Here is a 26,891-nt window from a genome sequence, read left to right as displayed (position 1 = left end):
GGCATGATGCACATATCAAGAAGAAGCAGTTCAAGGAAGGCGACTGGGCTTTACTTTTTGACTCTAAATTCAGAGATCATAAGGCCAAGTTTACCACCCATTGGATGGGCCCATACCAAATTATTCAGGCTTACGACAATGGTTCAATCAAGCTCAAAACTATTGATGGAGAAGGTCATTCCTTTATTGTCAACGGTCACCGCCTGAAACTTTACAGTAAGCCCATCAGCTAGCAAAATTTTCTCCAAACAGTATCTCAACAAAGAGAGGTTGAGATACTGCAGCCTTCAGCTGCAGTATCCCTGCCTTAGTTCATTTCATTTCAATTTAGAAATTCAAAAAAAAAAAAAAAAAAATTCTAAAAAAAAAACAAACACAAAAAAAAAATAATAATAATAACAATGGGTTAGATGTGAAAACCAGACTTTGGCACACTCTAACCCCGAATTCTTACTTGAAAACCAATTCGTTGGCGGGTAAGAATTCCTTTTCTTTTGTTCCCTGTTTGATTTAAAACTGAATAATGACTTGAGGACAAGTCAAAACTTTAGTGGGGGAGAGAAGCATCAGCATTTTGTTCTTTTATCTCTCCATTGTAAATTATTAAAGATTTCTTATTTCATCTCCTCACTGTAAATTTCCAAAGCAGTTTGTTTCAGCATTCGAGATTTCAATAAAGAAGTTGTTTTGTCATTATTTTATCTCAGAGGGACCTGGTTATAAACATTATGCAGGGGGACCTGTTCTGTCAAGAAGACCATGTTACCAACACCAGCAGTAATGGGACCTGTTTAAGACACATAAAAGGGACCGGTTAAGAGACTGTTACTTCATGATTACTTCAACAAAGCTTCATCAAGTTTCTACAAGGATCCACAGGTTACTGGGCACCAAGACTTCATCAAATACCAAAGATCAAGGAACCTGTATACATATAATTCTTTCTCTGGATTTCAAAGGAGCTGCATGAACATCTTCAAGATCTCAGAGGGACCTGTTGCATTCGAATCTATCTCAGGGGACCTGTTATGAACAACAAAGAATAGTCAAAAGAGACTAGTCCTACTCAGCATGCCAATGCAACGCTTGAACAACCAACAAAAGTGTAATGTATTCCTTATTCTTAACATTTAATTTCTTAGATTAATTTTTAATGTTGAATTTAATAACTGTGACTGTTATGATCAATTTCAAAGACACTACATTTTCCATCATCCCTTATCTTACTGTTAATTCTTATCATCTTTCATACTCCAACCTATTTCATACCTCTAAATTCGTTACCCCCTTTTCATATCAACTTTGTTATGTCAATCGGATCTTACAGCCATACCAACATCTTCCATTTGGCCGAGTACCAATAGAAGCAGGACACGTGGTGAATTGTTCTTAAAAAAAAAAAAAGAAACAAATGTTAAGCGGGCTTATTCATTGTATCCCACACGGCCGAATTATGATTCCACCACCCGACGTAGCCAAATGATACAGAGGACTCCCTGAAATCATACCCCAGTACTGCATATACGCTTCCAGCGCTTCTATGATGGCATCCATACAAGCAGTACAGCCATTCCTCTGTTCCAAAAGATGAATACGCTATGAAGTAAGTGTAGTTGGTTATTTCACCATCATTCTCAGTTATTTCACGTTGGCATTCGACTCCAGTGACTTCCACAGTAAGGATTGAAAGCAGTGAGCGCCACAAAAGGGAAATATAGCCATTCGGGTTCGACTTCCACCATAATCACAAGACAATCAACCGAGCATCATATGGGTTACTAAGGGAGGGACACCACCAGGTCATCAGTGTTGGGGCGGAAGACAAAAAGGTAACAAATTGAAACTTCTTTGTTGAAATTGCAAAACATAAACAGAGAAGAGTTAGAGCACAACTCTCTGCCAAAATGACCAATAGGGTCGAGCCGAGCATGTTCGACAGTTCCCAGTATCACGAAGATTGCATTTCAATTCTGAAAGAGATACAGTGGCTGCCCTTTTTAGGGAAATTTCGTGGAAGTAATGAAGAGGTCACCAAACAGTTCGCTTTTACATTCAACGGAGAGAAAGCTCTGATAGGTAATTTTTCATTCAGAGTTTCGGAAGACACCATAGCTCAAGCCCTAGGGATCAGCCCAGAAGGGGAGAAGTACTTCAAGACAAAGCAATTTAAAGAGAAATCATGGACCCAATTTATGTCCAGATCCAGGGTTTCGTCCGTTAATTGGAAGAAAGGCGTCCCAAGAAGTTGGCTGGTGCATCCCTGGGACGAGATGGTCTATATCCTCCAAAAATTCGTAACTTGTGAAGGCCATTACAATATTGTTTATCTGTACCATATTAAACTACTGCTACACTTGAAAAGGAAGTGTGTTATCAATCTACCATACTTCCTATTGCAAAGCCTAACCAAGATGTCGAAGACCATCCAAAAGTAGAAGGGAAATGAAGACAAGAGCTTATATCACTTTGGGCTAGTTAAAATTCTTGTTGAGCATGAGTTACAGAGAAGAGGGAAAACGTGGAAGGAATTCTTGGCCGCCAACCAAATTAAAGATGAAGAAGACAAAGAAGAACTGCAGGAGAACTCAGGATTCATGAAGGATATCGATGAAGAGATCCCAGTACCCAAAGCAAGCAAGGTACCTCCACCTGTGAGCAGCATAAGGACTAGGAAAATGAGAAAAGAGGATGCTCAGAAAGCAGAGCAAGATAAAATTTTCACCACCTATTCAAGAAGAACGAGGAGAGCATCAAAAGCCCAGTTACAAGAAGACCAGCTTGAATCAAATGCACCTATGCCGATGGATATTGAAAGTAGTGCCCACTCACAACCAGGACCAGGAGCTGATATAGAGGTTGAAAGCAATAACAGGCAAGAAAAAGGTTCACCACCTCCCATTAAGAAACAGAAGAAACTGGAGAAACAAATTGAGAAATTAAAGGAAGAACTCATGGAGGCCAATATGCTGGAAAAAGTTATCAAGAAAGAAAATGAAATGCTCCAAGCACAGAGTAAAGAGACTCAACAGAAGAATGAAAAGTTAAGGGAGCGAATCAATGAACTTGAGGCTGAGCAAACAGATATCTGTAAATGGGCCACTAAGTGGTACAACCAGAAGAAGACCCTCAAAGAAAAATACAAAAGATTAAAGCAGGAGCTCCATGGTCAGAAAGATGCCCAGGTGAAAAAGAATGTGGATACATTGCTGAAGGCAGCAGAGGTACAGGCAGGGACAGAGTTCAAGGGAAGCACTTCGGGGTTAGCATGAGGTCATGCTAATTCATTAAGTCGGGGAGAGATGTTGGTACCATCCCATGACCTCCTTTTTCCTCCTAAAACATATCATTTGCTTACCTCTTTCCGTCATACATCTCTTAGATCCCTTGAAATTGATTAGTTAATAGTACTATAGTTATTAAAATGCATTAAAATTGATTTAGGAGTTTTATGTTAAAGAATTAGGAATTTTTGATAAAATGACTACAGGAAGTTACAACATCCTGTAATTGGTTTATTGTTTGACATATGGCATGACAGCTAGGCTAAAGTGAAGGGTAGGGATGAAAAGTAGAATGTCCAAGCATGGACGAATACCTATCCTACAGCAGAACTGACCCTCCTGCATGCGCGGTCAACGATGGTCAAAGCACAACATGTTGGCGACAAAGGCAACAACAACATAGCATTCTAAACTGATTTAGTTTTGTTCCTTTTTGAAATCAGTTCAGAATAGAAACATTTTAAAAAGTCATGACATGATAAAAGCGGCAACAGCCGCTTAATGAATGTACATTCCAAATGTATGCGGTGTTAGTTTTTAGCAAGACATATGTAAACACAGTGGTTATTGTTTTTCTGGAAAATGTATCGTTATCGAAACAGAGCTTTGGTTGAAACGTAATACGAAAAACTCAGTTGCAGTCACGATTTCATATTGATTCTATAATTGGTTGATCGCAGTCCAGAATACCTTTGAAAACGCGGACGGGCCCTGCGTTGAACTGGTATACTGTCATTTCTTTTTATTCGCAACTTAGGGTATTAAATGATATGCACAATTAGAATTGGTTTTTGATTTCACTAGAATGCGTATGAGTGATGTTTATGATAGTGCTTGAACAGTTCATCACTGAGATCGTGAATCGTATCCTGTAAGGGATTCGATCCTTTGTTGTCTTTTAAAGCAATGTCATGAACTCTGTTATCATTTTAAAGTATGCTTATGATTTCAGTATGTCTTTATCTTTCATGAATATTAGTTGAATGCTGAGTATTTGCTGAACAGGGGTTTTATGCACAGTGTCTCCGTAAGGAGATTGAAATCTTGGTTTAAAGTGATACACAGTGTTTTAATTTGGTAGATGAATTGAATGACAGTGTTTTAATTAGGTAGATGAACTGAGTGACCTAAGTGTTTGGGTGATAGGTAACACACCTCAATCTTCCGTAAAGAAGCCCTGTAACCTACCATCATAACCACTTAGCTAATAATCCTTTATGTCTATATATTGTAGACGCATGCCTCTAAGTCTACGCATCCTGGTCGATAATAAATATAGCTTAATCTAGCACCCTAGATAGGACACTACACTCATATTGGGTAGCAAATTAATTTCATGTCAGGAAGAAGAATGGGGAAATAAGGCTATGTGTAGATTTTAGGAATTTGAATAAGGCCTCACCAAAAAATAACTACCCTTTGCCTAAAATGGATTATATTTTGCAGAAAGTGGTAGTGTCTGCTGAAATGTCTATGATGGACAGTTTTTTCTGGATACAACCAAGTCATTGTACACCAAGAGGATCAAAATAAAATAACTTTTACTACAACGTGGGAAACATTTATTTATGCGAGAATGCCTTTCATCCTCATAAATGATGGAGCTACTTTCTAAAGAGTGATGGATATAACATTTGTTGGGGAGTGAGATAAATTTGTAGTGATCTATCTAGATGACATAACTATTTTCTCTAAATCATATGAAGAGAACCTCAATCACTTACAACTCACTTTTGCAAAATTCAGAAGGAATGGTCTACCCTTAAACCCTAGAAATCACAATTTGCTTTAAGTGAACGGGAGTTACTGGAGCACATTGTGGAAAAGGAAGGAGTGAAGATTGATCCCAAAAGGGTGGAGGCTATTAATGATATCCCATTACCAAGGAATATAAAAGAAATTCAAGTTTTCTTGGGCAGGATAATTTTTCTAAGAAGATTTATACCAAACTATGCTGAAATTGTCAAAGAAATCACAAAAATGTTGAAGAAGGATAGGGAAGTCAAGTGGACTATAGAATCTGGGAGTCATTCTCCAGAATTAAAAAAGATTTTGCAGAAGCCCCAGTCTTAGCTAGCCTAGACTATCAGAGGCCATTCCTCATTTTCTCTTTTGCCTCTCCTTAACACAATGGAAATTGTTTTATTGTAGAAAAATAGCAAAGGACGAGAACAATTGATTGCATTTTTTAGCCAGGTGTTGCAAGATGCAAAGCTGAAGTATAATATCTTGGAGAAACAAGCCTATGCCTTGGTCAAATCCCTGAAGGATTTTCAAATTTATGTCTTGCAGTCAAATATAACAGCTTATGTCCCTACAACTATTGTGAAAGATATTCTTGTGCAAGGTAATAGTGAAGGCAAGAGAGGCAAGTGGATTTCCAAGATTCAAGAATATGACATGGATATCAAACCCACTAAGTTGATCAAGGGGTAGGGATTAGCGAAAATATTATTTGAGGCTAACTTCCAGGCCTTGGGCATAAACCTATTGGAAAATATGGAAGAAGAAGGTAAAGGAGAAGAGGGGCAGAAAAAACATTGTATCCTCAACACAAAAAATTCAGATGAAGTACCTCACCTCACATTGGTACAAATATATTGTCCATTATTTACTTTTTTTGAAGTGCCTGGTAAATTTTGACAAAGTTAAATACAGGGCCTTGAGACTGCAAGCCCAAAAGTTTGTTATCTCAAATGGCCAGTTGTACTGGAAGGACCCGGTGGGGATTTTTCTTTTATGCCTGGTAGAAGAAGATATTCCTAAGGTGATTGATGAATTCCATAACTATGTATGTGGAGGAAATTACAGTTGGAGAGCCACATCCCATAAGATCCTTAAAGTAGGTTCTATTGGCCCAAGTTGTTTGGTGAGGTTCATGCTTATGTCAGGTCTTGTGAAAAATGTTAGATTTTTGTAGATAAGCAGAATTTAACACCCCTCCCCTTGATCCCTGTTTTTGTGGAGGATCCCTTCAGGCAATGGGGGCTAGACTTCATAGGAGAAATAAATCCACCATCTAACAGTCAACACAAATGGATACTTACAACCACTAATTATTTCACGAAATGGGTGGAGGCCATCCCATTAGAAATGCAACCGCTGCATTGGTCATTAAGCTTATGGAGGAGAATATCCTTGTTCATTTTGGCTGTCCAAACAATATTATTACTGACAATGCCCAAGTATTTAAGTCTGCCAAGTTTCTTTGTTTTTTCCAAAAGTATAACATCATCGTGGGGAACTCCACCACCTACTATTTGCAGGGAAATGGATTGGTTGAATCTTTAAATAAAACTCTAGTGAGGATTCTGAAAAATACCATATTAGAAAATTACAAAAACTGGGACTCACAATTGAAATTTTCTCTATGGGCCAACAAAGTTACTACCAAGAGGTCAACTAGGAAGTCTCCTTTTGAGTTGGTATATGGAAAGTTTGCAATTTTCCCTGTCCAACTAGCCATTGCAGTGGCTGAAATACTACAGGATTTTGGGGAGGAGCCATATTATTTGACCAAGAGAATAAACCAACTGGTATAATTGCGAGAAAACAGAGGATAGGTATCTCAAAATCTGATTAAATATTAAGAAAAGATGAAAGCCCTTTTTTTACAAAAAAGCAAGGGACAAATCCTTACAACCATGAGATTTGGTGCTCAAATGGGATGTTCGGAGAGAGGACAAAGGAAAGCATGGGAACTTTGATCCCTTGTGGTTTGGACCTTTCGAGATATCTGAACCCAAAGGAAACAACACCTTCTCACTGGAAAATTTGGATGGTGAGATGCTTGAACTGCCTGTGAATGGGAAATTTCTCAAGCTTTCTTTCCAACATTAAAGAGCTTCATTTTCACCCACTGTATATACTGATGAGAAAAGGGGATGAAGGCATCAGAATTCTATGATTTCGTAATGTTTCTTTTTATAAGAGTTACAATATATTGTGCTCTGAAACCATAATATAGATAGTATGGAGGATGAATGGGTTGACAACTATCGGTTTTGTTCAGTCATTGGTTAGTGCAGAGCACCTCCAATGCCACCACGCCAAATCATGACTACCTCCAGAAAGAGGAAATTTAAGAAGTTAGAGGGAGAAAGCGACTTGAGAAGTGGCAGATAACCATGTTAGGAATATCATGATAGAGGCGTGGCTAGATCATCACTAATTGATATATTGGAGCCTGAGTCCACCTTAGGAGATTAGAGGAATCGACATCAGAGATATTTTTTGTGTCAATTATGACACCTCATGCTTTTCATGTTTTGTTAATTTCACATTTTCAAGAAAATAATCAAGTCTGTTAGGTAATCATTAGGACAACTAGGCCATTCGCATGCTTAGATAGCTAGTAGTTCAGACAACTATAACATTCTAAGATATTTTGTTATGGTTGTTTGAACCCTTTCTCCATATAAAAGGGAAGAGGAAATCAGTAGTAAAGGTTCCCAAATTTTGTTTTCAGAGGTTCCAAATTCTGTTCTCATACGAGATTCCAAGTTTGGTTCTATTTTCTTGTTCCAAGGGGCTATATTTGTTTTGCATATTTCACAAGTTTAGGCCCAGAGAAGGTATTTCATTTTTGAAGATTAACAAAGAAATTTATCAGTGATTCCAAGAATTGGGATATGTAGTATGTGTTCTACATTTGTGTGTAATTTCATATGTGTATTTTCTTCTCCATAAATTGTGTAATTGTAACTGTTGGATTCACTCTTAAGTCACCAATTTACTTATGTTATGTAATACCTGATGGTACTTGTGAGATTGTTGATGTATCTATGTTATATAATAATAAATGATACCTGTGAGATTGCAGAGTTACCTGTGTTATGATATAGCAAATAGTACCTGTGAGACATTGAGTTGAAAGCCTTAAAATGCGCTCCATAATTTCTGCACTTCATTCCTTGTACCTTGTCATGATTCTATTGGTACTTTATTGCATAGGATTATGTGTTTATCCAACCCTATATACCAAGTTCCTCTCTTATGTTTCTCCTTTCCATATCCATCGCAACAACAAAGTTAAGTTGCATTATCTGTGTGTCGACCACTAGACCTAAACATTTATTCTTGGGAATGATATGTTGTTTACGTGCATACTGAATTTGCCTCTAAGAAAGGTAATTGAACCAAAATCTTAACCATCTCTTGAGTTGCATTGGTTTATCTTCAAGAGAGACTAAGATTTCCTAGGAAATGATGTCTCCTCAACCTGGGGGTTATCTCTAGGAGCTACAACGACGACAGTGAAAGCGACACTTGTGAAAACAAAGGTTTGCAAAAGCGATAGTTGGGAAAACACTGAAATATAATTAAAATTGCAACCAGAGTGAGGGAGACTGTCAATTGAGAGTGTGCACTGATTGTCGACATAAGTTGCACAATTTATTGTGATTAAGACTTACTTTCAAGAGTTGTGCAATGCCTAGCTAAAGCTTGCATAAGAAAGGTGTGCTCATGCATTTATCAATGACTCAACATGTGCAAGCAAGTGACTTTGACACTTAGAATCCGAGAAGAATACATAAACATTTAGAAAAACATCAATAGACAATGAAGTGACCATAAAATGACAGATCGTGAGATCCTCAATAGGCTCCAAAATTCATGTTTAGGAAAAATTTTGGAGGGTGTTGATCGCAACGTCAACACAAATATTTAAATAATACCAAAGCCACTTTGCACATTTTCGATCCATAGATTGATGTTCCTTTTCTATCACCTTCACCTTCCATGGAAGAACAATCCTAATAAATAACTTGAATCTCTCTTACACTTTCTTGCTTTGTTCTTACATGCTATTTGGCTCTAGTGATTCCATGTTGAGAAAGTGTTGTCGTAATTAGACATGAAAATAACATTATTGGTAATATAGTGTCATATATCCATTTGGACTGTATGGGATTTTTTTGTTGCAACCCTAGGTTATTAACTAGGTCAGAACTCTAAGTGTGATCTCAACATTAGAACCTAAACAAGAATCTATCCGATTATGAAGCCTGATTAACTATGTTTGAAGGATTCCACTGAAATTCTTGTAGGTCTTGCCTAAAACTCACACCTCTAACTACGTACATTTCTCATAGCATGTCATTCACTTCAGCCTTGAAATGGTTTTCCTCGGGAAAAATACTCTTTGCATCTGTTAGACCAGGCAGTAACTCCTCAAATCAATTCATTCATATTCATTTAGGATGGTCTTTATTATATACATGAGGGAGAGATTGTTCACTTCATCTCCCGGTGACTATTCATATTTCTTATTATTTATTTACATCAGTTACACTTATTCACCCAATTCTGATGATTAGGTGTCAACATTCCCCCCCTAATCTGAAGGAATGTTGGTAGGTCCAAGCATCGTTCTGAATCGTTCAAGTTTTTCTCTTCCAAGCACTTTGGTGAAGATGTCTACAATTTGCTCATTAGTGGAACAATGGTGGAGATGGATTGTTTTGGCCTCAACACGATGTTGAATCAGATGATATTTAGTATTGATGTGCTTCGTTCGATCATGGAACTCTGGGTTCTTGGCCAGCTTTATTGTTGAGGTATTGTCAATCATGAATGGAGTCAATTGTACATGTTTTACTTGCAAATCTTCAAGAATTTTCCTGAGCCACACAATTTCTTTTGTTGCCTCAGCTACTGCCACATATTCTGCTTCTGTTGTGGAATCTGCTGGAACTGATTGTTTGTGTGATCTCCAGGAGACGACTCCTGATCCAAGACTCATAGCATAACCTTAAGTAGATACCCCAGTTTCTTTGTCTCCATCGAAGTCTGAACCAGAGTATCCAATCAAGCTGAAGTCGACCACTTGTGTATACTTGATTCCAAAGTCTTGAGTTCCCTTCAAGTACCTTAGAACTCTTTTTGCAGCAGACCAATGTCCCTCACAAGGCTTTTTCATAAACCTGGAGAGGATTCCAACAACAAACGAAATGTCTGATATGGTAGTAGTTAGGTAGTTGAGACTTCCTACAAGCTGTCTATACTTTGTTGCATCCTCAAATTCTTTTCCTTCAATGGATGTGAGATTTAAGATTTGTTCCATTGGAGTAGTAAGAGGATTGCATTCTGTCATGCCAAACATGTTCAAAATATCTCCAATGTACTTCTTTTGAGAAAGAAATATGGAATTCAGATGTTGAGTTACTTCAATACCAAGATAGTAATGAACATAGCCCAAATCATCATTTCAAAACCTTTCCTCAATTCCTTCTTTATGGATGCAATGTAGCTTTCATTATTCCCTGTCATCAAAAGATCATCTACATATACCACAAGATATACAACTATTTTTCTAACTTTCTTGACAAATAAAGTTGCATCATCAAGATCATAATGTTTGAAATTGAGTTTCAGAAGATGCTTAGTTAGTTTATCATACCAGGCTCGCGATGCTTGTTTGAGGCCATACAAGGATTTCACAAGTTTGCATACTTTATGTTCATGTCCTTTCACAGTAAATCCTTCAGGCTGGGACATAAAAACATTCTCTTTTAGATCTCCATTCAAGAAAGCAGTTTTTACATCCATTTGATGGAATTTCCAACCGTTTTGAGCTGCTAGGGCAAAGAGTGTCTAGATGGTAGCCCATTTTGTTATGGGGGCAAAAGTCTCCTCATAATTGACACCTTCCTTCTGTGCAAAACATTTTGCCACAAGCCTAGCTTTGTGCTTGTCAAGTGAGCCATTAGCTTTATACTTGTTCTTGTAGACCCACTTGCAGCTAATTGGTTTGGTTCCTAATGGAGGATCAACCAGCTTCCAAGTGCCATTCTTTATCAGGGCATCATACTCCTTTTGTATCGCTTCTTTCCATTCATCATGAAAAGCAGCTTCTTTGAAGGAAGTTGGTTCAAAATCTGTAGACAAATGCAATTCACAATCATAAGAAACATCCATATCAACAGGTGAATCAGAGTCATCTACATCACCTCCATTTTGCCGATTTGAATTTCTAGTTCCTGTCTTTGCAACCTCATCAGGATGAACACTTTCAAGTGTCTTTGTCAGCCACTTTGGGGGACCTTTCTCAAATGGTCTAGGCTGCTCCATTGATTGAGTTGGGACTGAATCAAGATTGAGTCTCCCAATTCTATCAATCACATCACTTAAAGTATCATCTGTTGTTGGAGTTTCATGTGAGGGAGAGAGTTCTTCAGAAGAAGATTCCACATGTTGATCTAGTATAGGAATCCCCCTTTCAAGATGTGGAATTTGATTATCAAATTCTTGAAATGATTTTGCATTTTTGAATCTATCCAAGCGATCAAGTTTCCGCTCAACAACATTGTTAGTTTTGGATGATTCAAGAAAGATTACATCTCTAGATACAACAAACTTTTTATTGACTTCATCATAGAGACGGTATGCTTTGGAGGTGTTTGAATACCCCAGGAAGATACACTTACGACTTCTTGCACCAAGTTTGTTTCTATGTACCTTTGGTATCAAGGCATAACAGGTGGAACCAAAGACCCTAAGATGATTTACCAAAGGAATGTGCCCATACCACATTTCATAGAGAGTCTTGTTTCTGATAGCATTAGATGGACATATATTCTTTATATATACAACACATAGAACTGCATCAACCCAAAACATCAATTTTACATTTTTGAAAAACATCATGGAGCACACCATATTTAAGATTGTCCTATTCATTCTTTCAGCTACACCATTCTGTTGGGGATTATAAAGCACAATTGTTTGATGTTTGATCCCATGTTGGCGAAGATAGTTTTCAAATTCATTTGAAGTGTATTATTTTCCATTATCAATGTGAATAGAGCCAATATGATATTGTGCATCATTTTCTATCCATTTATGAAATTTCTTGAATGTTTGAAAAGCATTAGATTTGTTCTTCAATAAATAAACCCAACACATTCTGGTGTAGTCATCAATAAATGTCATCATATATTTGTTTCCATTTGCAGAAGGAACGTGCATTGGACCACATAAATCTGAATGAATGAGTTGAATTTTTCTATGTGCTCATGAATCTGAATCATGAAAAGACTATTTGCTATGCCTTCCTAGAATGCAAGCATCACATTGCTTAAGCTTCCTAGAAATTGTAGGCAAATCAGTAACACCATTTTTCTTCAACAAGCGGAGGCTGTCATAGTTCAAATGTCTAAATATAGCATGCCATAATAAACTTGATGGAAGTGTACCTTCTTCATAATGAGAGTTGTATGAGAAATGTTGTGCATGAGCAAAGGTACCTGCAGCTTGAGAAGCCTTTCTTCTTCTATCCCCCTCATGACAAGTGAGTGGTCAGATGCTTTTCTCACCTCAAGCTTGCCATCAAACATATGAATTGGGTGACCTTGTTGGCGGATGTGGACCAAGGACAACAAGTTTCTCATCAGTTGTGGGAGATATAGAACATGATGCAGAAGAAAGTCTGGAAGACCAAGCAATTTAAGCCTGATTGTGCCAAGCCCTGATGGCTTGATTTTTTATTGGTCTGCGAAGTATACTGCTCCATCAACATTGTCAGTAAATTCTTCAAAAAAATATTTTCTATGAGTCATGTGGCAAGTTGCTCCTCAATCAAGCAACCAATAATTTTTCCTGGAAGCAAGTGAAGCATTCAATAAGTCTTCATTTACTCCAATATTACATTGTGCCACAACATAATGAGCGAATTCAGGTGCTTTACCTTTATCTGTGTCATTAGTTTTACCTTTGGGTTGGTTTCTTTGCTGCTCAATTTTGTCCCAAGGTAACTTGCATGTGGAGGCATCACATGATCCATTTCTTTTGCAATGTATGCAGTGCAAATCTGCCTTTTCTCCTTGAGAGTGTCTGCCCCCCTACCTTTGAAATATCTTCCTCTTCCTCTTCAACCATCTCTTCCCCTGGAAGAATCTTGGGCAAGATTCTTTTCTTTATGAGCAAGACACACAGCCTCTTCAAAAGAAGATATGATTGAATGCATTGTAAAATATGAGTGCTGTAAAAATACTTCTGTTGGCAAAAAAAAACTTCTGCTGCTAAAAAAATACTTTTGTTGATAGAAAAAATACTTCTGCTAAGAGAAAAAATACTTCTGCTGATAGATTTTTTTTTTTTTTTTCTAAAGTTGACGTGCACTTCATATATTATATTCCCATTATATATCAATCACATATGGCTCAATTTAATGACGTATTTTCTCAACACATGCACCATGGATGCCATGCATATTTATGAGCCAATGCATTCATATTTAAAAATCCAATGCACCAAATAAAAAGCATTCGAAGCATGCATACACAATCTTCAATTTTTTTTTTTAATGCAGTCTCCAAAAATGTTTAATGCACAGGAAGCATATACTGTATACAGATCCTACTCTCAACACACTTGGGAAACATGACCAATGGCGTCAGCTCTCGTGTTGAATTGGAGAGGTCTCAAGCTCATCGCCGTTCTCATGGAATTTGATCTTTGACAATGTATCTCTCACTACATCCCAACCTATGGGTATGTTCGATTTGAACCCCTTCAAAGCTTTCTCGGTGTGCCTTACCACTACTTCAGATCAAGAAATCAATCACTCGAATATTATCACCGCGAGCGAATGTTTTAGCAATGTGGAGCAGCGTATCAATTGATCCCACGCAGCTCTGAAACCAAGCCTTATTAGCAGAAGAAAAATCTGACTTTAGAGGACTCCTGTAGCTTAGAGTTTTTGTTCAAAACCCCATAAAACGATAATGGAACCAGGGAGAAGTTGCAAACAAGCTGCGGATATGAGTGTGTAGGAATTTACAGGGTAAGTTCCTCAGATAGAACACCAAAGGACACCGCTCACAAACAGATCACAGATCAATACACCAGTATTTTTGACGTGGTTAAAATCCTCAAAGAGGGAAACAGTCCACGGCTTGAGCCAACGTGCCACTTCAGGCAATTTATTAATAAAGGAATGAAAATTTACATATGCTTCTCTCATGGACGGATTACCCTACAAATGACCCTCCATGCTCTTTAAATAGAGATCATGGACCAATCGAGTGTTAAGCCATGGATCAAGTGTCGGTAATACCGAGGAGAGAATGAACCGTCATATCACTACATATCGTGACCGTCGGATTGTAAGTTACAAAATGTACATAGTAAAGAAACACACTTTTCCTAACTCTATACTAGACCAAGTTATACTTAACTATTTCCTATGTCGGAATATCCTAACATCCCCCCTTAAGAACAACTTGGGATAGGATTGAAGGATTTACAAATATGACACAATAGGAGAAGGAAGGAGGCACTAGAGCCTATCCCCCCTTAGTGACAACTTCCTGAACTCTAACCATAAATAGAAGTTTAGTGAACTTCGCCTCTGTGAGAGCCTTTGTAAAGATGTGTGCAACTTGATCATCTGTTGAATAATATTGCACTTCAAGAACATGGTCGTGAATGAGCTTTCTGATGAAGTGCATGTGCAGTTCAATGTGTTTGCTGTGCTGATGTTGGACTAGATCTTTGCATAGTTGAATGGCACTTTGATTATCACACCAAAGTGTAGTCAGATGCTGCTGCTGAAAGCCAAACTCTGACAGGATCTGACGAAGCCACAAGGCTTCCTTACTAGGTTCTATGGCACCACGATACTTTGCTTCTGCTGAAGAAAGAGAAATGGCACCTTGTTTCTTGCAAGCCCATGTAATAGGTCCTGAACCAAGAGTGAACACATAACCTGCAGTAGACTTTCGATCATCAGGGTCACCAGCCCAATCAGAATCAGTGAAACCAACCAATAGAGGAGCTGCTTCGGCACTATAATGAATCCAAAACTGAATTGTTCCTTGAACATAACGAAGTATTATTTTAGCTACTTTCCAATGACTTTCATGTGGGTTTTGCATAAACCGAGCAACAAGGCCAACAGCAAAGGACAGGTCAGGACGAGTATGGGTTAGATACAATAGTTTTCTTACATGTTGACGGTATAAGGTAGCATCAACTTCAGGAGAAGTACAAGTGACTGAAAGTTTGACTCCAGACTGAAAGGGAGAAGGGGCTGGCTTACAATCTTCCATGTGAAAATGGCGTAGAATATCACAGGCATACTTGGACTGGGAAAGGGAAATACCTTCCTTGGATTGCAAGACTTGAAGACCAAGAAAATAATGTAAGTGTCCTAAGTCTGTCATTTCAAACTTCCTTTTAAGGCTAGACTTCACATGGTTGATAAGGTTGGGATCACTACCAATAAGGATAAGATCATCAACATAAAGAACAAGAATGATAAGAGACTTGCCCACTTTCTTGGTGTACACAGTATTATCAGAATGACACCTAGAAAAGCCAGATTCTAAAAGAAAGCTATCCATTTTAGCATACCAAGCTCGAGGAGCTTTCTTGAGACCATAAAGGGATTTCTTAAGTCGACATACAAGGCTGGAGTCTATTTGTATAAAGCCAATAGGTTGTTCCATATATATTTCTTCATGCAACTCCCCATGCAAGAAGGCAGATTTAACATCCATCTGATGGACTTCCCATTTGAAAGAGGCAGCAAGGGAAAGAACAAGGCGGATAGAGTTCATTTTGGCAACAGGGGAGAAGGTTTCTGTGTATTCAATGCCTTCAACTTGTGAAAAACCCTTAGCAACAAGACGAGCTTTATGTTTATCAACTTTCCCATCTGGTCCATACTTGGTTCTGTAAACCCATTTGCATCTAACAAGTTTTCGTCCCTTTGGTAGAGGAACAAGATCCCATGTATCATTTGCCAATAATGAATGATATTCTTCATTCATAGCTGCTTCCCAATCTAGATGGCCTGAAGCTTTTGCAAAGGTGTTAGGATCACAAATCACTGAAGCGTGAGCCAGTAAAGAAGAGGCTCTGTCAAACTGAGAACGTGTACGTCGCTGATCTATAGGATCACGGTAAGATCACCTGCTGAATCCCGAGTAGCACGGACCCATTTTGGAAGCTGAGGAGCTAAAGGAGGATCCTGAGATGGTGGGGGAGGATTTTCATCCTCACTTTCATCATCTGGAGAAGAAATATTTTCAAAAGTAGAAGAGATAGGGAGAGGTGGTACATCCGCCGAACTAGGCTCGTAGGCCGATATATTTTCAGCAAATTTTACATCTCTTCTAATGATAACATTTTTGGACTTAGGTGGAATAAGTCTATAGCCTTTGACATCTTCAGAATATCCAACAAAAATACATTTTTCACTCTTAGGTTCTAAAGATTTATGCTTTTCATATGGAATATGGGCCCATGCTTCACTTCCAAAAACACGAAAGTGACTTACATCTGGTTTAATTGAGCTCCATGCTTCTTCTGGAGTGATATTCTTTAAAACCTTAGTAGGAGTGTGATTTATTATGTAATTTGCACAGTTAATTGCTTCTGCCCAAAAACTAAGACCAAGTCCTTTAGATTGAAGCATACAATTAGCCATTTCCTTTAAGGTGCGATTCTTCCTTTCAGCTACACCATTTTGTTGTGGAGTATATGGAACAGTATGTTGCATTTGAATTCCATTCTCAGTGCAAAAGTTGATGAATTTGTTGTTAACATATTCTCCACCATTATCAGATTTTAGCTTAAGAATTTGATGTCCATATTGTTTTTCAACAAAGGCCTTGAGGGCCAAAAATATGTTAAATACTTCACTCTTGAGTTTTAAGAAGTATACTCAAGTGCATCTAGAGAAATCATCAATGAAAGTTAAGAAATACTTGCAGCCAGAGAATGAAACAATTGGAAGTGGACCACATAAATCACTATGCACAAGCTGTAAAGGGGCTGAGGCATGCCAAGAGGCACGTTTTTCAAAATTGTCCTAATGATGTTTTCCGAGTACACATCCGGAACAAACACCATCTCTGCAAGATACCATTGGAAGACCTGTCACCATATTTTCTTTACATAGATTCTGAAGGGAGCGATAGTTTAAGTGACCAAATCGCTCATGGCAAAGTTTGCTCACTTCATCGTTATGAGAAACAAATACTGAGGGTAGATTTGATGACCCAAAGTTATGAAACTTGTACAACCTTGTAGAATCACCAACAATGCCAGTAGCTAAAATCTGTCTAGGATCTCTTAGGTCCTCAATTACAACATTGTGAGGTGAAAATTCAACGATTTTACCTTCACCTAAATGAGTTATCTGATATACAGATAGAAGGTTGCAAGATAAGGTTGGAACACATAATACATCATTAAATTGACCATTGTCTAGATGAACAGTTCCAGTCCCTACAACATTAAGAGATCTATCATCACCAACATATATATTTTTGGTGTTACAATCATTTAAAGAAGAAAACATGGCTTTGTTTTTGGCCATGTGATAAGAAGCTCCAGAATCAATGAGCCACTCATGAGAATGAGAAGAAGAAGATACATTTAGTGAATAGCCAGACCGAGATGATTGAAAACCACATGCAGAAAGTGCCATTCCCGAAGATGCAGTTGAAGTTGAAGAGTGCTCCAAATGGATGTTATGCTTCTTCATTGCTGCTTCCAAGGCTTCCATCTTCTTAAAGCATTTGGATTCTAAGTGGCCATCTCGATTACAAAAGTTGCAATATCTATCAGTCTTCTTCCCTTTGTTTTTATTTGTCTTATCATTTTGTTGAAATGATTTTTCATTTTGAGGTTGAAATTGCTTAGGACCCTTGTTTGGTTTAGGACCATTCTTTTTAGGATACGACTTCTTAGGATTCTTTGAATTTGGTTGTTGTTGGGCGGCTAACGCTTTCTTAGAAGAGTTTCCAAGATTAAGAAGACCAAGGTGTAAGAGTTTTTCTTGTTCTCTTATTAAAGAATCACAAAAAGAATCAAAGGAAGGGGACTTGTAGTCTTGTCCTTAAGAAATGAAGGCTTCTCTTGTAGAATGGAAGGTGGAGACAAACACAGAGTAGGCTGGTCCCAACTTAGTAAGGATGGAATAGATAAGGTTACTATCTTGTTTCTTAACCTTAACACCTTCCAAGAGATATCTAAGGGTCTTGAAATTGGACAAGAAATCTTCAATGCAAGAAAAATTATCGGGGTCCAATGTAAGCAACTCATTTTCAAGTTGATGGGCTCTAAGTTCATTTTTAATTCCAAAAAATTTATTGATCTATTTCATTGCTTCATCAGGAGTATCAAGTTCTACAATATGGAATCTAAGATCTGGAGAAATAGACATCCCTATCAATCCACGTGCTTGATCTTGCCTATTTTCCCATTTAGTAGCCTTATCTTCATCTTTCGGTTTGGTTTCTTGGCCTGAGGCTATTCTGTAGAGACCTTTACTTCTAAGTAAATCCTCAATGTAGGACAACCATTGGAAGTAGATGGTGCTGTCAAGAATAACTTGGTATGGAATTTCCATTTTAACGGAAACTGAAACTAAAGATGCTGAAACTAAATGTTCCAATGGAAAGATCTCGAAAAATTAGGCTGGTTAAAAAAAAACGTCTCTGAAAATGGCTTTCGGATGAAGAATTTATGGCTTTTTGAAGAAAAGTTGGTGAAGATGCCGACAAAGTGCGGGAATGTGCGGAAATGAAAAAAAAACGCCCCCACAAAAAGGAGATTTGAACTCAAAACCTCTACTCTCATAAATTAGCTTTGGACCAAGTGAGCTATACAAAAAATTTGAGAGAGAGAGGGGAGGGGGGGTTGAAGCTTTGGGTTGCATGCTTGCTTTGAGAAAGCTCTTTTTCCCTACAAAACAAAAAACACAAAACCCAACACGGACATACAAAGAAAACGAACCTTGCGGCTCGAAGTTAGCTTTAGCCGAAAACTAAATATTTTCCTCAATGTTTCTGATTTTTCGAGATCACACTAAGGCGCAACAGAAAAGAGCAGACGCATGAGAAAAATCCTTCCTTTCTGTTTCTAATTTGCCCAGATCGCACAGAGTCGCGGGGCAAAGAGCATACGCAGAAATGAAAGGTTTACATTCGGTAATAAAAAAATTTAAATAAACCGAAACCGAAATAAACAGAGAGAAAATAACTGTAAACTGCAAATAAACACTGTATACCTCCAGATCTTAAAAATGACGTAGCTAGGGCTACCAGAAACCTTTTCGTGTGAAATGAAAGGGGTTCCTCACTGGAACAAATACTCCCAACACAATAGAGCAGTCCTCTCGGCCCGAAAGTAGTCAGAAACAGTAGATCTAGGAAATGAAAGTCGGATGCAGTTCTACAGGCTTCAGATTTGGATCACCAACGGACGCGGCCTTCAAATAGCTCTGATACCATGTAGGAATTTATAGGGTAAGTTCCTCAGATAGAACACCAAAGGACACCGCTCAAAAACAGATCACAGATCAATACACCAGTATTTTTGACGTGGTTAAAGCCTTCAAAGAGGGAAAGAGTCCACGGCCTGAGCCAACGCGGCCACTTCAGGCAATTTACTAATAAAAGAATGAAAATTTACATATGCTTCTCTCATGGACAGATTACCCTACAAATGACCCTCCATGCTCTTTAAATAGAGATCATGGACCAATCGGGTGTTAAGCCACGGATCAAGTGTCGGTAATACCAAGGAGAGAATGAACCATCGAATCACTACATATCGTGACTGTCGGATTGTAAGTTACAAAATGTACATAGTAAAGAAACACACTTTACCTAACTCTATACTAGACCAAGTTATACTTAACTATTTCCTATGTGTCGGAATATCCTAACAGAGTGCTGCGTATGAGCAGTGATAAATGTAGTCAAGGGAGGTCTATGTATGGGAGAGAGCCAAACACAACGTATTTAAAAAGGAAATTAATGGTAGTATGTTGGTATAGCATGGGAGCCAAACACACCGTATGGTGAGAGGTGTGTGTAACATAGGGGAGCAGAGAGGCATGTGTTCAACAGTCAAAGGAGAAGATGAACACCCATGCCATATTTGGAAATCGAACGGGCTCATAGAGTTATAGAGGCGTTCACATAACATGATATGCAACAGATTATGTCACGCAGCAGATAATAGGATTTAATGAACACCATAAATCACATAAATCAAATAATATTTCAAATGGTAAATGCATATCCGGAGGGGATTTTCAAATTATGTGATGGTAAATGCATGTTTGGAAGGGATTTTCAAATTATGTGCCACAAGATTGAAGGAAAACGACAAAGTTCCGTTTAACAGGAAATAATGTCAGGAAGATTCAAAACCAGGAATCACACCTCCTTGCAGCGTTTCCATAGCAAATCGACATATACCAAACTTCCGCTGCGTACCTCCAGGAAATGCAGAGGGACAGAGTCAGACCACCAGCAATGCCAAGAGTTTCGACCCCAACTCACTCCACAACACCTCCAGGCAGCAACTAGCTCCAATCGACTCCTTCAATGCAGTAACACACTTCAACAATGAATGGGATTTCGTAGGTATTTGATAGAGATGTCAGCCTGCAAAAAATGCAGAACATAGGCAGAATAGGGAGTTACAAAGCATACTGGAATGCAAAAAATGGAGTTGGATCTGATACCATGTCAGACCAGGCAATAACTCCTCGAATCAATTCATTCATATTCATTCAGGTTGGTCTTTATTATATGCATGAGGGAGAGACTGTTCACTTCATCTCTCGGTGACTATTCATATTTCTTATTATTTATTTACATCAGTTACACTTATTCACCCAATCTTGATGATTAGGTGTCAACAACATCTTTAGGACAATACTATTGCATATCCCATAGTGCTCTATATGCTTCTTTTGATTACAAATATTGTTTGATGGCTTCAAATGCTCATTGGTCAAAGGTGGTTATTAAACTTCTAGGTTGTGAAGCTTGTGATCAACGTAATCCTCTAAATTGGTGAATTTGACGAAAGCGTTTTCATTGGTGTCCCTCTATCTTCATATTTTCTGTTATAAATCTAGCTCAATCAAGGGAAATCCCACTGTCCACCTGCTTTTTGTACTCTTCAATACTCCTATCTCTTTGTAATAACATATTTGCATGACTTTCTTTCCATTTCCAATAGGTTTTAGGACTACATGAAATACAAGGTACTTCAGAAGTTTTTTCCTCTATTACTTAACACAATTCATTTATCTTCATAGTTTATTTGTCTATGAACGTCTATATTTGATGACCATAGATGTGATATTAGTCCTTCCCTGTTTATAGAAAACATCAAGTCCATCAACCATCCTTAGCTTGCATCTTTCTATCCGAGATTTTACAGGTGATATTCTAGATTTATCATATTCCAGTAAATATGATGTTAGATATCCTTTGGATGTTACCTATTCTTTAGCAATGCTTCAACATGCAGCGTTAGTGGAATATTTTTTTTGAAATGTGTATAAATCCTCCCAGGCAACAATTTGTAATTATGGAAAAAAATATATTCCCTATGATTGTATTTTTTCTTTAAAGTAAAGTGAGGTCTAATTTGAAGATACTCAGACATGTCACTAGACTAAACATGAAGGAAAGAGTCTTATGGTAGTGTTGATTGTTAGTTTAGGCAATGCTTGTGTTGTCCTTTGAGATAATTCTAGGTTAGGTAATTATGCGAGAGCATCTAAAATATTTTGGTTGTTTTTAAATTTGTGGAATACCAATATTTTAAGCTTATGTAAACATGTACTGTGTCCTAATTTATAGCAACACAATGAAAGGGTTGTTTCTTCACTTCTAAACAATAATTTAGGTTTAAAACATTTGGAATGGATATTTTAGAGAAAATATGAGTTTTAAGTATTCACATAGAATATTTAAAGTATTCATAAGACCAATGCTAGCAAACTATGTGTCATCACCCTGTAATTTGAAGGCTTTAGGACAAATCACAAGAATGAAACAAACCAAATTCGGGATGGGGATCTAGCCCTTCCAATCCCAGAGAGGGCTCTCTCTGTAAAATTTATCTTTGTTGCTTGAAAATCTTAGACTAGTTATGATTGTACTTGGGTTTTGGGTTTTGATTTAGGTTTTGGAAGACTGATTGTGTTCAATTTAATTAGCATCTATTGGAAATGGAGTCAAAAGGTAAACTGGATGGTTGCATCAATTTTCCATAGAGTAAACTTAGGGTAAGTTAGGAATATTTACTCGATCTTTCAGGATAATAAATGGATAATGGCAGAACAATGAAAACCTTCAGCAGAACTAAAAAGAAATTAAGAATTCTTTAGTGTGGCATTCAGTCAATTAGGTAAAACTAAAGAGCAGTCAAGAATTCTTTAGTGTAGCCTTCAGTAGAAAACATACAGATTGCAAAAGCAGCTAGAATAAGGTACCCAACAGTAAATCCTATTCATCACATTTCTGTGTTGCAATTGGAATTTAGATGATTACAATGAAGAGATGACAGTGAAACACTTTAACATAAGAAAAACATCACCAATATTTAGGCCACAAGAACCCTATGAATGGTCTGCTTTGTGTTGATGCTCCAGTGCTTTAAAAAAACTTACAATGCTCCAACAGATCACTAATATTTTTCATCTCAAACAATCCACCACCAATACTTCAAAAGCAGAAGTATTTATACAAAATTTACAAACTGTTTACAATAAATGTTGTCTCTAACAGATGGAACATTTTTAGACTATAGATGAACTAAAAATCTCTAACTACTACAGATTAATAATTCTGGTGGAATGTGCTACGAAAATGTTATTGTTGTGGAAGTGGGAGCAGGTAAGATGTGGACCCAAATAGTTATGGTGGAATGTGCTCTGCAAACGTTGTTGTTGTGGAAGTGGGAGCAGGTAAGATGTGGACCCAAATTTGTGGCTATGCTGGTAGATGAACTAGCAGATGCAGATGTATCTATCCTTTTCTTAGTAATTCACTCAACTGCTTGCTGATCCTCTGACTTGTTAATCTGAGACTTCCCTTACTGATGGCTGATCGTGTGACTGCCTTGCTGTTTTATCATCCATTAGTGTCACAAAATATTTTAGAAAATATATAATAATATATTGATAAAATGTGGCACACCATTGCATATCTGAAGCATATATTAGCAGAAAGGGCTTATTAAATATCTTTGTAAGTGGGTCACTGTCCCTAGTATAGGAGCCCACAATTAAGGTGGTTGGGTGATGAAAGGCAAGGAGTGAAGTCTCCCTCAGGTTGTAGCCTGAAAATACATTAGGGTAGCACAGTGATGCTAAGGCAAGTTAGAGCATACAAGGTGTTGGAGTATCCTTTTAGTTGGAGCTCATAAAACCAGGTCATTAGAGCGCCCTTCTATTTGGAACTACTAAATCAAGGTATTGGGGCATCCTTTCAGGAGTTGGAGCTTCTTGATAAATAGAATTTTTTTCTAGAGTTCTAGGAAGTTGGAGTTTCCCATTCAGTTGAAGCTATGGAATATTTTACTCATAAATTATTAGAAAAGTGTTTGGTGGTTTTTCGCTCTAGAGCGTTTCCACTGAAAAAATTATTGTGTTGTTCTTGTGATATGTTGTTGATCTATGTTTTGATTTGATGTTAATGCTCTGAAAATTTAATAATTAACTAATTGAAGTAAAATATTAATTCACCCCCTTCTCACTGTTTCCAACACCAACGAGAGCCCAAATCTGAGGGCTCTAATCCCTCCACTTGTCATCCATCTAGAGCCCATATCCTAGGGCCTTGAGCCCACCACTTGTCATCCATCGAGAAGCCAAATCCAAGGGTCCTAAGCTCACTACTTGTCTAAACCCAAATCTGAGGTCCCTAAGCCCACCACTTGTCAGAGCCCAGATCCAACAGGGCTAAGTCGGTCGATAGTCATCCAATCCCACCACATGGCATCCATCTGTATCTCATATCAAAGGACCCTCAACGCACCACTTGCTGTTGGGTCCCTATAATACTAGTGATTACCCCATTACTATTGTAGTTATACCCCTTATTAATATTGTTGTGCCCCTATTGCCCCCAAATTGTTATTACTGTGCCCCATAGAATCCCTTTATTGTTATTTTTGTGGCTTTATATTATTATTGTTAGGTCGGCTGGATTATATTGTGACTCCTTAGACTCCTATATATAGAAAGAAGGTTTTGTCATTTGAATCATCCAAGAATTGTTCATTTTTGTAATGTAAAGGAGGTTTCCCCCTCGAAGACGTTGAATTCTAAGGCGTTGATCTATCTTTTCTATCTTTTCTTGAGCTGGTTTCATAACATTTGGTATCAGAGCTTTGGATTCTAGGGTTTCACTGCTCCAAACAAGTCATCGTGGAATTTTCGCTATAACTTTTTTTCTATGACGTTTCATAAGTCGTAAAAAAAACCCATTTGAGAAGAAATCGCGCTGAACCTTGGGTCCGAATTTTAGAGCTTTTCGCGTGATATTTTCGGAGATATGATCTGAGGAAGTTGGTCTTTTTGCAGACTCCTGAATTACATTCAAAACAGGTGACCTGGGGAAAATCGTCATAACTTTCTCTCTGAGGATCAGATTGAAATTTCGTAAGAAGGTACAAAAAGATGACGGACTGTAGTTTCTTGTATGCATTTTTCATATCCATAGGTCAAAAAAGTGACTTGTGGCATGTCGTACAAGTTCGCTCTACTGAACTAGTCTATAATCAAGTCACTGTGGGAGATTTCACATAAATATTCCTTGGAGAATCCAATTTGGGTCAGACTTATGGCATTGGAAAGAGGACACAAAGGGCTACTATAGGTCACAAATTTAGAAGTAGATAATCAGAAAGTACAAAGATACATCAGAGGAAATATCGAGCTCCTACAAAGTGAAAAAATGTGTGTAGATTTTCTTAAATTTTTTCTTAAGCTTAGTTTGAAAATTTATCTTGAAGGAATTCATAGGGCATAGTAAAGCATTATTATCAGTAATTGATGCCCCGAGGAAAGAAAATGCAAACACCTAGTAAGGAATCTGAAAACTCTAGCATGACTCATGAAGAAGAGGAAGAAATGCAACATGATATATCAAAATTATGAGACCAAGTGCAACAACTGTCCCTTACACAAAAAGGAACAAAATCTAAGATGGATGGTTTAAAGAAAGGTGTAGAAGCTAAGATGATTGACGTGGAAGCTAAGATGGATGATTTGAAGATAGATTTGAAGACAAACATGGACGAATTGAAGATAAATATGAATAATTTGCTACAAGAAATGGGCACTAAGGGTACTAAAGGAAACTCATGATGAGAGTAAAAGAAATATTAATCATGATTCCATAGACGCTAATGTTGGATCGAAGACTCACCATATTCCAAAAATCGATATGAGGAAGTTTGATGGCAAGGATCCTACCACATGGATATTACAGATGGAGCAATTCTTTGATCTCAATAATGTGAAAAACACACAAAAGGTACGTATGGCAACTTTATATTTGGAACCAAATCAGTTTGTATGGTATCAATGGCTTTTCTCTCGTAAACAATTTATCACTTGGGCAATTTTTACGGAAGAATTGATAGCACATTATGAGGATACAAAAAGAAACACTTTTTTTAGCCAATTGATAAGTCTCAAACAAAAGGGTTCAATAATGGAGCACATTGAGGAGTTCCAAAAATTGAACATAAGGGTAAAAGATATTCCAGAGGAGCATAGGATTGATGTGTTCATAGGGTTTTTAAAGGATAATATCCAACATGATGTTCGCCTTTGGGAACCTGATTCATTAGAGAAGGCATTCAGGTTAGCAAGAAAAATGGAAAGCAAAATTATGGCAACCAGGAAGCATACCACTCACAACTATAAAGACGGAAGTGTTGTTGCCCCTAGTCTTCCACAACCTATAAGGTTGACACCACAACAATTGGAAGAAAAAAGAGCAAAAGGGCTTTGTTACAGTTGTGATAGCAAATACACTAAAGGTCATAAGTGTGCTGAGAAGAAATTATTCTACATAGATTGTGAAGAGGAAGAAGAAAAGGAGCAAGAAAGGTCAAAAGAAGAGGATATACTCCAGGAACAAAGCCTAGATGAAGAACAAATAAATCCAACCATATCTTGTAATGCATTGGCGGGAATTACCACTCCTCAAACCATCAAGATAGAAGGACAAATCAAGAAGAAAAAGGTAATAGTGTTGATTGATTCAGGAAGCACCCACAATTTTATTCATTGTAAGGTAGCAAAAGAATTGAATTGCTTCCTATATCCAGCACCAGAGTGTCAAGTGATGATTGCAAATGGAGGAACAATAAATTGCTCTGGAAAGTGCCATAATATCAAGCTATCCATGGGAGAATATGTATTGACTAGCCCAATGCTTTCCATTCCAATGGGAGGTGCTGATGTTGTACTAGGAGTCCAATGGCTACAATCCTTGGGTACAATAGCTTTTAATTTTCAAGAACTTTTCATGAAATTTTCTATGGAAGGAAAGGAAGTTGAATTAAGGGGTATTGCAGGGAAACCAGGAAAGATAATCAGCTCTAATGGTATGACAAAGCTTCTAAAAAAGGAGCAAAGAGGTGTAATTGCACAATTATGTTCGCTAGATGTTTCCACATTAGAATCATCTATTTCTCCAGATCTCCAAAAAGTCCTGGACAATCATTCCAAGGTATTTGAGACTCCCAAAGGTCTCCCACCTATGCGTGATCATGATCATGCTATTCATCTGATTCCAGGAAGTGTTCCTCCAAACATCAGGCCGTACA

The sequence above is a fragment of the Pinus tabuliformis genome, chromosome 2_1, assembly GCF_031772625.1.
Source record: "Pinus tabuliformis cultivar Carrire ecotype Pingquan chromosome 2_1, CPIR1, whole genome shotgun sequence".
Taxonomy (NCBI): Eukaryota; Viridiplantae; Streptophyta; class Pinopsida; order Pinales; family Pinaceae; genus Pinus; species Pinus tabuliformis.
The sequence above is the reverse complement of the archived record's forward strand: the minus strand, read 5'-3'. Positions refer to the sequence as shown.